The sequence below is a fragment of the Aptenodytes patagonicus genome, chromosome 7 (genome assembly GCF_965638725.1).
Source record: "Aptenodytes patagonicus chromosome 7, bAptPat1.pri.cur, whole genome shotgun sequence".
Lineage (NCBI taxonomy): Eukaryota > Metazoa > Chordata > Aves > Sphenisciformes > Spheniscidae > Aptenodytes > Aptenodytes patagonicus.
Window position 1 is genome coordinate 49,696,646 of NC_134955.1, and position 13,433 is coordinate 49,710,078.

Genomic DNA, 13,433 nt, shown 5'->3' on the forward strand with positions numbered 1-13,433 from the left:
ATTTCAAAAGGTCTTTTAGTCAACATAAGGACCAGATTTTTTTTTTCTGTATGACAATCTACAGAATTAACAACAAAAATAAAATATAAATCATAGACAACTTTCATGCTAGGTTTCTCTGACTATATCAAGCTTTCTGACAGCATCTTTTCCAGCCCTATTCTTTACGCATAGTATAATCTCACAGTGCAACACACAACTGTGCTTCTCCTATACACATTTGATCTTCAAAGTTCATTTCTCCTAAAGGACTAAACTTTATCAATTATTGAGATTTTTTCCCATTGAATAAGAACAACCGTGTATCTTGTAAATGTCTGTCCTGCTGCTGTCTTCATGTGTATTTTATATACTAGCAAACTGGTATACTTAGGCTGAAGGACAACAGTATTAGAACTTCTCCTGGAATAAACTCTGTTTCTGTTGGATCTTGTTTGCTCTGCTGAGACAATGCAAAGTCTTTAAAACAATTTACTTAATTCAAGAAAACAGAGTTGACTCTTATAGGCCCCAGATTAAGAGCAAGGCTCAGGAAAAAGAACGTCAGATGTGCAACTTGCAGCCAGTCTACACATGCATTACATCAGAAGACGCAACAAAGTTTAAGGTACAAGAGACCTGACACTGCTTTGTCTTGACCTGGAGACATAAAATTATGCAGTCATATTGGTGATTCAGATGCAAGAAAAATCTACACAGCTTCTGATGACCACACACTTCTTGTACAGCTCTGTAAAAATGCCCTGATTACAACTGGTATCTATATCAGTGAACTGACACTATGATTACCGACATTTCTTCCAAACCCAGATGCAGCATGAGTGGTTCCTGGATCTGTCCAATACTGTAATGGTACTACTCATGTAAGTTAGATTATTACAAGATAGCAAATCATCATCAATGTGCAGTATTTAATTCCTAATCAACAAAAAGAAATTAATTTCAAAAACTATACAAGATGAGTAGCAACAAATAAAATGCTCAGATTAAATCATACTTATTCTGTAGAGTACCATTTAAGGAAATAAGAAATTTAACTTTGAACTAAAAATATTTTACATGAACTCCCATTCTTATGATAACAACAGGTTAGCATGTGAAAAATGTATAAATGTATAGCTGAATGACCTGTATAGTATACCATTGATTCTCAGTAACAGTAAGGATGAAAATTTTCATAATTTAGTAGTAATAATACTGTTTTTATTGTAAATAATTCTTTGGAAATCAAAATTTCCTTCCATATAACAAGCATAATCTGTCGATTACAGCAAGACTGCAAAATAATCATCTTTATTTAATCAAGCTATTTTAGAAATTGGAATCTGAAGTGTTTTAAGACCAGATCAAAATAGGAGTTCCAGTTGCCGTGTATGGTAAACGCATTAGATTTCAAAATACAGTCATTTTTAAAACAGCCAAAAAAGAAATCTCACGAGGCTTCCAGTTTTTATTGCCCTCACAATGAAATCTTCCATGATGTCAGAAGTCAGCCTAGAGATGTTATGCTATATACATACTGTATATAAAATACATGTATCAGGAAGGATGGAATATTTTGATCTTTTCAAATTTGAAATATTTTTGCAATAAGTTAGGAACATTCCAACCTTAAAGGTCAGATCTTAATCCTACTCTGTTGCTTGTTTCTTAGCAGCATGTGTTTCATTGTAATACATGGAAAGTCCATGGTACAATGTCATTAAACCATCCTGTGTACGTAAGTCTTATTGTCCAAGAATGAAGTATTAATATTTCTCCACCTTTTAAGAAGAATGAGCATGCATATAGTAGAATACTTACATCCCACTCTTACTTAAGTAGCCACTTTAACAATGAAACATAGCCCAACATACTTATAAATCCTTTTAATACACCTGAAAAGCATCAGCTCAATGGCCTTGGAAACAGAAGTCCCTTCCTCCTTGAAAATAAGGATGACATGAAGCTATGTAATGCAAACTTCCTCCAAGTTCCATCACACATCTCGTGCCTTGACAGAAGCAAGGCATCTAAAAAACTAAGTTCTCTGTTAATTTAAATATGCTCCTGGTAAAAACACCAATTTGTAATATTCATTAAGAACTGGATAGGGAAACTGTGGATCACCAAACAGCTGTAAGATCATGACAGAACCCACTTCCTTCCTTAGCCAGATCTGGGCATGTATTCAAGGACTTGAAAGGCGAAAGACTTTCTTAGCCTCACAGTTTGAGTTATATAGACTTTTTACCATTTCTCCTCTTGATAATTTGTAAAACAGTGTTAATTATGAAAAAGCTTCTTTTTTTTTTTTTAGAGCAATGAGATTATCTTTTGAATGACATTTTCTTTTTTCCTACTTATCTCGAAATATCCCCAATCTCTTCTCTTAATTAACTAATACTATTGCTATTCCCACTATACCTCTCCTTGGATTCTACATACGCATTTGCTACTGTACCCTTAGTTGTGTTCAACAACTCAAAATAGACGGACAGAGACCTAAATGAAACTACTCAGTTTAACATGCAGTTCTTCATGCAATTAAATGTGTTGATTGACAGCAGACTGATATACAAATTCAATAATTGAGTCTATATTCTGAAATATTACATTTTTTTCTGTAAACTGAGCATTAAGCTTGCTTCATTGCTGTGTAAGCAAAAAAGTGAAGTTAGATTTTTTCCCTCAAAATTTAATTTTAAAATTACTCTCTTAGATTATTTCCAGTTCTTAACAATCTCTTCACAGAAGAAAGTAATATGCAATGAGATTGTAAAGGGGTAATAAAGCCAGGCACAAACTCTTTAAATTGATAACCTCACTTTTCATCATGGATTAAATCTTTATGAATGCCTCAAAAGAAAAAGAAAAATCAACCTAACAGAAGAAGAAAGATGGGCAAAATTCAAAATAATGATTCTATTTCATTGAATTCTATTCAGACTAAGCAGTACAGTCTTTGGATCTTAAGGTTTCACCTTTATTTGATACTAGTTCAGACATCTCACCACTAAGCATTAGCTAAAAATTATAAAGCATACTTTTACTAAAAGCATCCTAGGAGTCGAGTACTTTGCGGGAGGGTGCTTCCACTCAAGGTCTCCAGAAACCATTGTTGCTTGAGCTAAAAGCTACCACAGTGCCTCCCCAAGAAGTGAACCAAAATTCAGCTTTTCTGTTATTTGCAAACTATATGGTTGAGTGTCCGTGATACTGCCTCCTTCAAACTAATCAAGAAAGTTATGTTTTATGGCCAAGTTGTCAACTGTAATTAAAATCAGAAAGACAAACTTTTTGTCCAGGCAGCTGAAGTATGTACAACATAACATTGATGCAGTATGTACGTATGCATGAAGTACCTATATATTTCAATGAATGCATTTTCTTGGTTTTGTACTTTGTTTCTTTCTCTAGTGGTAGGTATCTCAATTTACCAGATATACCAAAAACAATCAAAAAACCCACAACAAAATTATACTTAAAAGTGTTAGAATTGTGAAACAGGAATTAACATGATGAATAAATTTTACATTTAAATATTTTCTGTTAAACAGAGATTAACATACTGGCAGTATATAATGTTGCAGAAAGGTGCTAGTCAAATACTGGAAAATAAGTACTGCAATATGAATGTTTGTATTTAAAAAAAAATTCTCAGAGTAGAAAGGTGGTCTAGAATTAAGAAATTAGACTGAGAAATAGGAGACCCAGATTTACCCTTAGTTCTCATTTCTTTTTTTTTTTTTACATAACCAGGAGCAAGCACATTATCTTATGACTCAGATGTTGTATCTGTCCAGCAAGAAAATAATATTTTACAGCAATAATGTTTAATAACAATGCTTAATAACCTGCAACTGGAGTCCTTTATAAAATAGACAAAAGCACACAAATCATGCCCAAGACTGTGTTATGACCTTATCCTAAAGACATAATAGACCCAGACAAGAAAAATACTGTGACTCTCTTTGCCCACAATAAAGAAGATTCAAATATAAGTGCCCATTATTACAAGTGGACTTTTAATAAATTACAGAGAGACACTTGTTATTTGGAAAAAACACTTTATAGCTCTTTGTTCTAATCACTGATACTGTATGAACTATACAGTTAATTTGCTTGCCTTGCTTGACTCAAAAAGGCAAAATCCTTAAAAATGTTTTTAATTACAAAATCAGTAAAGCATCTAAAAGTACCAATCACAGTTCCCATTTTGTAAAACCAAAAGCAAGGAGACTCAGTCAAAACAGTAAAGGAAACAAAAGCTGAATTTCAGATACAGCCAGTTGTTACCTTGAAGATGCTAATCAGAGTAATGTGTTCATTAAATTGATTATAACCTAGCCATTTGCCATATTTAAACCACTAGAAGGAAAACAATGCAAACAGATTAATTAACCACTTAATTTAATCTTTATATAGGAAAAAAACCAGCTTGTTTTCCTTTTTTCAAGGATTCACTTGTAATGTCTATTCTGTAATTAAAACTATTTTGTTGTATACAGTCAACATTAAGAGTTGGTTTTACTGATGACTGAAGCTCTTCTCAAAGTGAGAAATTTTTTGGTAGTGAAATAGAACTTAAATTTCAATTATCCAAATACACAGTATCATCAGCACTCACTTTAGAGGAAAAAAAAAGGGGGGTTAAATAGCATGTCAGCTGAAAGGGTATAAAAGCTGTTAACATATCAATGAACTACACTGAAATACATATTCTAATACAGCCTGACAAATCCTAGGCAAAAACATAACATTAGCTCTAATTTTAAAAGATATTGAATATATAATATAGCAATATGCAAGATTTCAAATACTTTAATTTCAAGAGCTTTATTATATTAAAAAACTTAGATAGTAAGTTTCATTTCTGCTCAAATTTCCAACATTATTCATCTGTATTTTAGCCTAAAATGACTTTGACTATGGCAATAGGTGGGAGAACCACAGAGCCCTTGGTTCATTTTCATTTCCTGTAAGACAGCATATTATTTAATTAAACAGGCATCTTATCAGATATTAAACAAGCTTCCTGGGAATGTTATTTCTACCTAAGGAAGACTGAGTGACAGATAGCAGGTTTCTGTTACGGACTTCTCAGGAAAATATTAAATTCAAGACACAAGTTTGAAAGTGCCTGTGTTTTTTTTGTTTTGGGGTTTTTTTTTTCCTTATTTTTTTTTAATAGTTGTAAATCAGTGATACTGATTTGGTATGGAAACACTATAACCTGAAAGCGTGACAACGCCTTCCATGCTAAGTCAAGGAGTTCTGATAAAGTTGTACAGATGCTTACAAGATTCTCTTTATTATGTAGTGTTAAAGCACTGTTATGGTATAACTATGATTAAATACACTCCTATGCCATCATTTCAACAGCTGTAAAAAAACCTCAAAACCCAACAGTTCTTAGAACACCAGCTCTTTAGCCTGGTTTAAAGAAAAAAGTCATAATTCACAACAGGAAGATTAAATAATAGATTCTAACTATTTAATATACATTAAATCCCCATCCCCCAGGTTACTGTTGTTAATTTTTGATTTAGTTTCCAGTATGTGTAGGTAAACCAAGAGGTAAAACTAACAAATTTATTCTCTTACTGTTAGTGTGCACTACAAACTCAGCAATTTAATGTTTAAAGGACACATCATGCTTTCTAAACTATAAATCTGTACATAAGTTTCAGAGAAGCATTTAAAGTATGCGATTCAGAAAGAAAGAAAAAAAATCAAAGGAAGTCTTAAAAACATCTTAGCTACAGTTTGATCCCGTCTCTTACCTTCACTTTTTCACAATGGCAGCCATATTTTTATGAGTGCATAAAAGATAATGGCAAAAACAGTTGCATAAAATACTAGATAATTAGAGCAATGCATGTCCAGACTGATATTTCCAGTTTTCCAATACAAAAAAACATAGGGTAAGATTTCCAAATGATTTGGGCTTATTTCCATCCCTCTAAGACTCTGAATGCAGGTTCATTTTGGCAAAGTTTAAAATAACTTAGTCCTCCCTCCTCCTTCCCCCATCACATTAAAAAAACCAAACATTATTTAAAGGGCAAGAACACTATTAAGAAGAAATTAATTATTTGAATAGTAATTATATTTCAACTTTATGCATTTTGAAGCTCACCATCAAAAACAAGTATTATGGAGAGTTCCTCTGAAACCCTTCAGATTCCTTCCTTTATGCTTAAAAAGAATTTTCTCTACTCGATGTTCCCATTCACTGTTCAATAAGAGATGACCTTAAAATACCTTGTGATGTTTCTTGCTGCCACAGAAAGGACTGTGTTGTCATACAAGGACAATATGAGGTAATACATGAAAAAAAGAAAACAAATGGGAAAGAAACAAAGCTGAAAGGGCAGGACAAGGCTTAAAGTTATATTCAAAACAGTATATGTACTTCATTATTAAATTAAACATAATAGTTCATAATAGAAAGATTTTGCAATATTTTGATTTTCACTGGTTCCCAATTCTCTGCTTTTTTTTTTCCCAGTTTAAGCAACAGAGATTGCTTAGTGTCAGTATATTTGCACTCAATGTACTGCACTGTCTCTGTATTTTGAATTTTTACACTTTCTGCTTTAGTGTTCCTGGCTCAAGCGAAAACTGGACTTACTGGCTTAAAAAAAAAAGGAATATAATTTGGAAGATAAGATCTTGTCAAAACAAAGTTTTATCTACATTTCAAATCTACTTTAATGTAACAGGCTCTTTGAATCTACATTTTCCACAGCAGTTAAATAACAAATAATCCTGACTGAACCTAACAAAAAAAAAAATCCTCAAAAATTAAAACAAATGGATGACTTGCTTCAGAGATCACTTATCAAAATCTTTGTAAATTATACTTGATTTACCCTCACAAGTGATGAAACTAGTAGCTGTGTGATTAACAGAGATAACACCATCACTAAAAACAACTAAAAATGTAAGTTTTCTAAAATTCGATTTTGTATCCTCAAATCTAAGACAATGCACAAAAAATATTTTTTTTCTGACTCTTGATTTCAATGAATGTAATTAGAATGAGAATAGAATGAATGATAAACATAATGCATAAAGCATAACACCACAGACTTGCCCGGCACAGGTTTGTGCTTGTGACAAAAGCATCTAACATAAATGTATCATAGCTCAGGACTAGAATCATTACCTTCTTAAGCCTTACTTAGCAGTACAATCTACATCACAGCAATTCTAAAAATTTAATAATTTAAGTGTGATTATAGAGTGTAGACGCTGAGAAGGGGTACAGAATATGGCTTGCATCACCTGGGACTTTATGTAAAACAGTGCAGAGTATTTTATTTGAGATAAATTAAACCAGCGTAAGATCTGTATATCAGAGCAATGTACCTGCTCTCTTCTTACATCACTATAGCCTTACTAACATCGCTTTATAAAAAAAGAACGGATGTGGTCTTGCCAAACACATCAGGTCTTATTTTGCTAAACAACGTTTTTCTGTTGACTATCCACGTCTTCTCTGAAGTAGCAGTATATTATCCTGAAACAAAAGAACTGTGCAGACTCCATGTCTCACTGCTATACCATACCATATCTAGCTTATATACATTTCAATATATTCCAAGAAAGATTTTCTTGGAAAGATTTTCTTGGAAGAGCTATATTCCAGAATCTGTTTATACTAAGTTTCCTCTCTGCAGTCATTCCGAGTATAAGTGAGCTTTAATGTAAGAGAAAAGTATGTACTTTTGTATAGAAGGTAAATATTAAAGCATTTAATATCTGTTACCTAAACCCACATACTCTTAACACCTTCAATTAAAAAATTACAATACCTGTAATATTTTAAAGGGATCTAAGCAATAACAAAAAAACAAAGATTGCTACAGCTTAATGTTGCTTTTTCTTTTAATCAGCTACTCTAACTGCACTATACATGCACAGGATTAGCTGTCTTCAGAACTAAATTCAAGATTATAAATACTCTGGCACACTGACAAATATGGCCAAAGCTAGTGAAATCTCACAAATACAAAGATGGAAAGATCAAGAAAGGAACACACACAGGTAAATAAGGCCTGAGCTCAACAGTCAATGCTATTCACCTAGTTAATATATATTTTTGAAATACGCATGATATGTTCCAAGATAATAGCTCCCAAGCAGTTGAATCTATCCTTCTGAGCTAAGGCTGGCAAAATAAAATGCTAAAAACATTCACGATCAGAAATTAAGAATTTAGTCATACACCAAAGAGAAAATTAATTACTATTATTTATGCATGAGATACAGTTTGATTACAAATTTAGAGAGCGTGGACATGGTAAAAGTTTTAAGGGGTTTGGGTATGAATGGAAATTTTTTCCTCATGGAAAATAAAAATAAAATTGTAGCAAGCATCTTGACTATATTTTCCAAAAATGCTCACGTTCTACACTTGATGAAGAGACAGAGCTGATAACTTTCTTTTGACTAAACCAACCAGCAACTAAAGCAAATCTAAGTCTGTAAGACCAATGGGTGCTCCCAGGATCAAATATAGACTTTCACTGATTTGTATGATAAGCTTTTCAGACTACCCAGTCTGGCTAGACCATATAAAATTGGATGAATGAAAGAAATTTGGGCCAGGTCTTGGGTGCATTTCAGGAAGACTGTATTTTTCCTACCTTCAAACATTTCTCTGTAATAATAATATCCTTGTGATCTAAGAACTAATTTTGAAACAGATCTGTAAGAACACCTCGGCATGCTCAGTGATTCCAGAATGCAAATGAAACTTGGTTAAGAAACTGGAATTTATACCTTTTATTTCCTCAGATCTTCGTTCACTTTGTTAAAATATTGACTACTTAGTGCAATGCTATTAAAATTAATTTGATTATGAGATCAAAAACACTTCAAGAGGAGAAATCCAAGAAATTTTTATCTAAATTGTTACTTACTGAAATATCCCACTGGGTGGCATGCTAGATAAATAACTTGTTAAGCAGTGAACTGTATCCAAAGTACAAATCTGCAAACCTGAAATCAGAACCCATGTCCTCTTTAGTTCTTAGGTATTTACAAATATTGCTAGACTTCGGAATTTCTCAACTCTCCAGGATGATACGCTTATCAAGAACGGAAGACAACTGCAGCCAATCTTGATATATCACCAGAGAGCTATGAAACTTCTGCTACTCTGTAAGCAATCTTGAAACTCTATACTACATTACTGTATTTTCCTTCATTCACTGCTCTCTCATGCATGAATCTTTATGTTGGCTTACTTGTATTTGTCAGGATTATACCACGTAGACAGCCAGTTTACCACCACAGGTAGTACTGTGATAACGTTAACTCTTCTACAGAAATTCATAAGGAGGATCCAACAGCCTACAATATCCTAGATATTTACAAATGCTTCGGTGAAGAAGGGAAAAGATGAAAGACTACGTAGTTAAGAGTTTTAGAAGACCTATTTAAGCTTATAAAACTTCCTGAAACATGGGCCGGTCTTGTTTAATATCTTTATCGATGATCTGGATGAGGGGATTGAGTGCACCCTCAGTAAGTTTGCAGACGACACCAAGTTGGGCGGGAGTGTTGATCTGCTCGAGGGTAGGAAGGCTCTGCAGAGGGACCTGGACAGGCTGGATCGATGGGCCCAGGCCAACGGTATGAGGTTCAACAAGGCCAAGTGCCGGGTCCTGCACTTCGGCCACAACAACCCCATACAGCGCTACAGGCTTGGGGAAGAGTGGCTGGAAAGCTGCCCAGCAGAGAAGGACCTGGGGGTGTTGGTCGACAGCCGGCTGAACATGAGCCGGCAGTGTGCCCAGGCGGCCAAGAAGGCCAATGGCATCCTGGCCTGTATCAGAAGTAGTGTGGCCAGCAGGAGTAGGGAAGTGATCGTGCCCCTGTACTCGGCCCTGGTGAGGCCGCACCTCGAATACTGTGTTCAGTTTTGGGCCCCTCACTACAAGAAGGACGTTGAGGTGCTGGAGCGTGTCCAGAGAAGGGCAACAAGGCTGGTGAGGGGTCTGGAGAACAAGTCTTATGAGGAGCGGCTGAGGGAACTGGGACTGTTTAGCCTGGAGAAAAGGAGGCTGAGGGGAGACCTCATCGCTCTCTACAACCACCTGAAAGGAGGTTGTAGCGAGGTGGGTGTTGGTCTTTTCTCCGAAGTAACAAGTGATAGGACGAGAGGAAATGGCCTCAAGTTGCACCAGGGGAGGTTTAGATTGGATGTAAGGAAAAATTTCTTTACTGAAAGAGTGGTGAAACATTGGAACAGGCTGCCCAGGGAAGTGGTGGAGTCCCCATCCCTGGAGGTATTTAAAAGACGTGTAGATGAGGCGCTTAGGGACATGGTTTAGTGGGCATGGTGGTGTTGGGTTGACGGTTGGACTCGATGATCTTAGAGGTCTTTTCCAACCTCAATGATTCTATGATTCTATGATTCTATGTTTGGCAATAAAGCAGTTTAAATATTCATCCTACCTACTTTTGGTATGTTCACCATAAATCTCTATTTTTATTCTTGCCCACCAAAAAAATATGAATAAACTATAATTTCAGATCCATTGAAGGGAAATCAATAAATTAATTTCTTGAGAATACAATTTCTCTGTCTTGTTTTTATAATTTCTGATTTATGCAAACTTAAATTAATGGAGTATTTTTAGACTATATTAAGTACTCAGACAAGTGGTTTGTGTTGGTGGGGACAGTCAACCACATCCATGGATATTCACAGAATCAGTCTTTCTGATAAAATGTTCCATCCAAAATCTGCATCATTCCAAATGCAGCAGAAAATATTTTCATCCATTTGCACCAAATTTGACTGAAAATCTATTTTATTAAGCAATACTGTCAAGTATACTTTGATATTAAAAAAAAAAAGTGAAGGGTCTTTTTATCAGTTAGAGTAAATCCATTCTGCCTTCATTTGCTTTATTCCTGTATCTGGGTTTTGCCCATAATTTCATTACTGACTGTCTGAGTATTCTGTAAGTACTTCTTCCATTTTTTTATGTTTAAGTAACAAAAGCCAACCACCATTCTGTCTCCTTAATTTAAACTTTGTCATTTTGATACATTGCTTTCTCCTTTCGGCTTAACACCTTTTTTATGCTATTAGCCATGTTTTCTTTTTTCCTTTGGGAAAGTAGCTTTTCCAATTTTCATGTCTAAGTCATTTATACATTAAACTATTTACATGTTTACTTTCAACTAGTTGCATCATAATTAAAACTGGGCTTTTCATTCAGTATGTAAGAGTATTTGCCCAAGAAATGTAAATAGCCATATTTTGTCTTGCAACTTTTTTTTTTAAATAAAAACCCCCTTTATAAACATTTAAATGCATCACTTCATGAATAATAGTACTCAGAAATCACATTAACAGACATGCATTCTATTATTCCTCTACCTTCTACCCACTTACAAAAAAATAACTGATTTAGTGTAATGAAGGCCATAGTTTTCAAATTAAAAAGAACAATCTATGCTGACATGACTATGAAACAAATTCAATTCACATGTAGATTGTAAGTCCATTATTCTTGCATACACTGTCACATGCGCTGTCATTTAATTCAGTGGCACAAGAAAATGGTATTGAATACCAAGTTAACCTGCCTGTTTCTTAGTGCATTAATAAAAAGATCTCAAAAATTTGTTCAATGTTTGTGAACTTTATTATGAATTTCTGATTCCGGCTTCAAATTCAAAATTGGTATAAAAAGTGGTAAAAATAAATAATACATAAGATTTCCTTCCTTGGCATCAGGTAAATGAAATTAAATGATCCCAAGGCTGTTCCACTTCCTCTGTGTGCCAACAAAACCACCAAATTTTCTAAGGCTCAAAGTTTTATTATCATATTCCTACTCTTCATACTAAGCTCACTCATGAAGAAAAGTGAGTCTACAGACCAACATCTATGAAACAGTACTAACTATCCCTTTCAATAACTACCCCTTTGTCACTCAGAGTAGCACATTCCTTACTCTAATTTATAGTTCTTACATTTAATCATCATGCTTACATTAGTCATTTCCTACATAGTCCCATATTGAATGCTATACAGATGACAGCCATACTATGTATTCTGTTACATCTATCCATTATTTGGTAACTACCAGCTATCTTATCAAAGGAATGAAATACCAGGAAGTTGGGCTCAGATTACCTGTAGTAAGTCTCAGTTGTATTTTATTTCCCTGTCTCTAATTACTCCTCAGTAAATGTTCATTCTCAAGTCTTGAATACTAGTAAGAGTAGAGGACCTACTGCTTGGAAGACCTGTGATACCACAGCAGTTAAAGCTAAATAAATACACTGGTACTGGGCCAAATCACGATAACTTCATCTGTATCCAGAAAACCTGTTGGTTATCAGATCTAATCAAATTAGAATGTGATGAAGTGAATCCTAAATTTGCACACATGAGGACCGTTCTTAATTGTGTACACAATTAATTGGCTTTGTAAATGGAAGTACTTGCTTCCCTCCTCCAACACCAAAAAAACCAACACCCACCACCTTACATGACCAGGTTTCAAATTATATCTCATTAAGAAAAGGTGGAGTGTAAAGAGCCAATAAGGTGCTTGATAGTTACCTACGAACACTCCTGATTCTCTGTTTCCCTATAAAACAGTAGACTCCATTACTATTAATTGTTTAAATCAGAAATAAAGAAAACTAAAAATCTTTTATGAATACTTTTAAGTGAAGACAGCAAGGAGGATGTTTTGGGAAAATCCACCAACAGCAGTCAAAGTTACCTATCTTCATCTGCTGCTATCTTCATATTTATGTGGCTCTCAACACTCACTGTGTGCATGTATCCTGACCCCAGGCCTTAAACCTAACACTGGCCTGCATTGTCAGCATCCTGTCATCTTTTTGTAAGTCCTATTTCTCAACCTGTATTTGGTGGAATTTTAAAGCATATTTACTGTCTTGTGTTACATAGAAAAACTTTAACAACTATGTAACTGTTATTTCCTTTTTGTTACCTACTTTTAACCAGCATCCGCCTCTAGAAGTAGACAGAAGAGAACACAATTTATTTAGAATTACAGAAATTTTAATATGTCAAGTAACAAATGGAACTGAGCATACTTGTAGGAAACAAAGGAATGGCCCTTAGAAATAGAAGGTATGAGATTACATACTACTTTTTGTGCTCAGTGAATAGCATTACTTTTTACCACTCTTTTCAGTTTAATAATTTCCCATGATAACTTTGCCTATGGCTTGAAATTTAAATGCAGGCTGTGAATTTTTCCACAAAGCCTAAACCAAATTAGGTACAATAGAATTAAAAACTAAATAAGGCTTGCATTCTTTCCTATGCGCTTAGATTAAAAAAGGCAAACAAGGCCTCAGGGAGATCATCTTAGCAGATAATTATTCAAATGTAAGAACACTAAAACACTATTAATATTATATCAGGGTCTTGGCACTAT

General features: G+C 34.4%; 1 protein-coding gene across 6 annotated transcripts in view; it reads right to left on the reverse strand.

The window, feature by feature from the left end:
• Positions 1–13,433, reverse strand: part of CEP128 (centrosomal protein 128) — a 165,485-nt gene that overhangs the window by 80,808 nt on the left and 71,244 nt on the right. Inside the window, exon 19 of one of the 6 annotated variants that reach the window (XR_012995940.1) lies at positions 6,122–6,277. The exons of the other annotated variants lie outside the window; for them this stretch is intronic. The gene's annotated coding sequence lies outside the window, so the exon portion shown is untranslated. The remainder of the gene's footprint in view (positions 1–6,121; positions 6,278–13,433) is intronic. 6 annotated transcript variants of the gene reach the window in all.